Source organism: Lactuca virosa, chromosome 5 (genome assembly GCF_052849685.1).
Source record: "Lactuca virosa cultivar CGN04683 chromosome 5, Lactuca_virosa_CGN04683_v6, whole genome shotgun sequence".
In the NCBI taxonomy this organism is placed as follows: Eukaryota; Viridiplantae; Streptophyta; class Magnoliopsida; order Asterales; family Asteraceae; genus Lactuca; species Lactuca virosa.
Genome location: NC_136430.1, coordinates 111,292,137 through 111,296,155, shown reverse-complemented (window position 1 = coordinate 111,296,155; position 4,019 = coordinate 111,292,137).

Here is a 4,019-nt window from a genome sequence, read left to right as displayed (position 1 = left end):
ATCACCTGGACTCTGTCAGACCCCACTTGTGATGACGCATGCAGTGACGATCAAGCCCCACGACGTGAGCACTTGAAACTCACGACGTGAACCCATAAAATTCACCCTATAAATAGAAATCAAGGGTCAGCCGATTTTGGTTGCTCCTTCCTTACTCTCTCACTCCCGATACCCTATCTAAGCCCTATTTTAACCCCCCGAAGCCCCGGTATCATCCCGAGACCCGAAGCAAGTCCCGAAGCTCCGAAGATCCCAAGAAGAAAGGAGTTTCTGAGCCGAAGCTCTGCCCACGAGAAGCCCGGTGTGTGAAGATCTTCCGGTTTCACCGAAGAATACTACTTTTAGAGCCGTAGTGCTGTCCGATCATCTTCTGATCAAGTGAATGCATAGTCTCTTTCATAAACACGATTTAATACAAGTATTTTTGAATGTATTAAGTATACGTTCTATGTGAGTGTATATTCCCTTTCTTCTAACACATAGATATGAAGTATCTACTTTAGAATACGTGTTACGTGTGTATAAATATACGTGTATATATATGTTATCTGTTTATTTGGGATGAGTATTGAATGAGTATCTTATCAGTTTTTAAGTTGCATATGAATGCATATGTATGTTGTTATCTACAAAAATGTTGGGTAGAACTTGGGTAGATAGTTGATGTGTGATAAACTGATGAGAGGCCTCAATGTGATTGTGATCTAGTCATTCAGCAGAATATGGATGACGACCACGGACTCTTTCTAGACTATCCTGTGGAACGCTGGCAGGCTCATAACCTGTAGGTTTTGGTGAACTTGGGTGTTCATTTGCTGTATTCTATCCCCCTCATGGTTGCCTTAGGACATTCATTGCTGAGGAAACCCCTTTGCAGTATTGTTCGTCCCGATGAAAATCCTAGATTAGGTCCCTTGTAATAGTTCTTGTTTTAGGGACGTAAAGTGAGGATAACGGGAATGGGTAATCGGGTTATTATTGGTTGGTGAAATTAAATATAATTATTTATTGTGGGTTGAAAACCCTATATGCTCACCAGGCTCCCAAGCCTGACCCACTCAGTTTCTTTGTATTACAGGTAGTGGCGCGAGAGCATAAGTTGGAGAACTTGTGAAGATGTTTTTGTTTATAGACCAGTAGCTATATATAATTGTGTAAGGTGTATGTTTTATTGTTTATGCTTTTGTGTCTGTATCGGAACATGACATCCCGAGTTTTGATATATAATGAAAATACATTTCTTTAAAAAATGCTTTGATAAACCTTATTTTATCATGTAATGTTTTTGGGGACAAATTCCGCAACTCTTTTAAATCAATGGATTTACTATGAAATTATTTTAAAAGCATAAATGAAACCGGTCTTTTCTGGCCGTGATTTTGGGGATGTCACACCAATTCGCCGAGTTCTTCAGGTTTTTGACTCTTTTTCTTCTTTCTTCAATTCCCGAGCTTCCGGTTGCATTTCCCGCTTCCTTTTACTTCTGATCATGTCTTTTAGGCTGAAAATATAATTTAAACATAATTAAGTAACTTTTGTTCATTAATTGAAATAAAATAGCCAAAAAGTATTAAGATTCTACATAAATTATATAGCTAAATATGCACATATCACCCATGACATGCTGACCGACCTCACCCCAACAAATTGGGGTCCGTCACTTTCTCCTGTAGAGCATCGCAAAGGGGGGCCAATCAATACCGGCGCGATAGCCATTGTTATACGAGAACTCAGCCACTAGGAGATACAAATCCCAACTACCACCAAAGTCCAAAACACACACCCAGAGCATATCCTCTAGAGTTTTAATAGTCCGCTCACTCTGACCATTAGTGTGCGGGTGGAAAGTCATGTTGAAGTGTTGTCGAGTACCCAAATCCTTATGAAATCTCTTCCATAATCTGGAAGTGAAGCATACATCCCAATCTGAAACCACTGATACCGGACCCCCATGTCGCGCAACCACCTCTCGGATGTAGATGTCCGCCAATTTCTCTGTCGAGATACTCTCCTGGGTAGGGATAAAATGTGCACTCTTGGTCAATCAATCCACTATGACCCAAATCGAATCCACTCATCATGCTGTCCACGGTAACTTCTTGATGAAGTCCATTGTGATCTATTCCTATTTCGAGATGGGAACACCCAACGGCTCCAACTTTTCACGAGGTCGCTGATGTTCGTCCTTGACTTTCATGTAAGTCAAGTCGGAGGTCTCTATACATTTTTGTCGCATCAGAATCTGATGATTACCTCCCAAATACGGAACCTAAACCCTCCGATGCAAGGTCAACAATCCCCGACTATCATAATCAAAAAGAGGACACCTGAACCACTATGCGCTCACTCTTTCGGTGCTCCTCTTTCATTGCCTTAACCTGACCCACTTCTTTTGAACAAAGCTCATTTTATGCATCCCTCCGAATCCATCCGCAGAAAACTTTCTTAACCTCAAGGTATTTTTGGTCAAGCAACCCAAGCATACATAATCTAGAAAATTACAACTTTTTAATACCACTATCGAGCTCTTTGGAATTCTTCACTTCTTTGATAATTTGATCTTTGATTTCTCGAATTCACCATCTTTTTGTTTGATTTTTGGTATCTTCAACTTTTTGATTCTTCAGAATTTTGATATTTTGATCTTCATACTTTGATTGCTCCAAAATTCTTACAACTTTTTCTTGTAATTCTCTCTCTTTTTTTTCTTTACATGTAACTCACTTTTTTTTAACTCCATACCTACATGCTTAAGCAAGGGTGCTCAACTTCAACCTTTATTGGTTAAAGGTACTAGTCTTCCTGGATACATTTCAAGTACACGATGCTAAACACGGTGCATCCCTCAAATTAAGCGAGGTTGTGTTTTTGTCCCATGATTTCACTAGAATAAAGGGGGCCACAAATGCATTATAACGTATATTGGCTCAACTAAACATTTGGGTCTTCAAAGAATCATCAAACATAATACTAGCATGATTCCTAATTGCTTTTACCCAAAATTTTCTGAATTAACCAACCCCTACCCCACACTTAATTTATGCAATGTCCCCATTGCCTATTATGCATGATAAAGAAAATAACAAAGTAAAGAGGGAATTAGAATAAACTCCCCTAGGATATTAGTGGCGAGGTTGATCTTCTTCATTTAATGCTCCTTCTTCATTTGACTTTAGACATGGGCACAGCTCATCCATGCCTTGGGTGTCATTCGTCTTGTGTGGCTGACAGCTCTAATTATGCAGGAAAAAGTCTTGGAAATTCTCAGGAAATAATCTTCAAAGAATATCACTAATGCCCGTACCAAATGTGGTCAAACTGTAAACTTGAAAATGTAATAATGAGTGACTCGTCAAGTACTATTGAGGACTCGTCGAGTAGTAGGGTAACTAGCAGAAAAGTCGCGTATTTTCACTTGGACTCGTCAAGTACTATACGTGCACTCGACGAGTAGGCGTTGTATGGAAAAGAATTATATTCTGCTGCAGGTCTGATTCTGGTGTGTTTGAGCAACATCAAAATGACATTCCCCTTCATTTTTCTTCAGTAAATAGGCACTCCTTTAACCCTCTTTCATGATCGGACTCAAACTTGGACTCAAAACTTCTATTTTCTTGTCTAGACTCGACTCTTCGCATTATTCTCTCTCTCGCTCTATATTCTTGCATTTTACCCTTTATCCAAATTCTGAAAGGACCAAAAGCAAACACATGTAATAAAAATGGAAAACAAACAATCCTAAAAATACTACTTGTTCAAAACAACCCAAACAAACAAAATAAATCAAACAAAATAAAAAAAGTGTTTAAAAGCAACCACACAATTAAAATAAAAAGGATAACTCAATCTTCATCTTCTTCCTCATCATTACCACCTCCACTTCCTCCGGCTCCATTTCTTCTTTGGCTAATCCTTTCATCCCAACTTCTCGCATACGGATACTCGGGCCCATCCATTGGTGAAATATTCATTTGATTAAACAAATGAACAAATAAACTATTATGATAGTTCATGCTCCT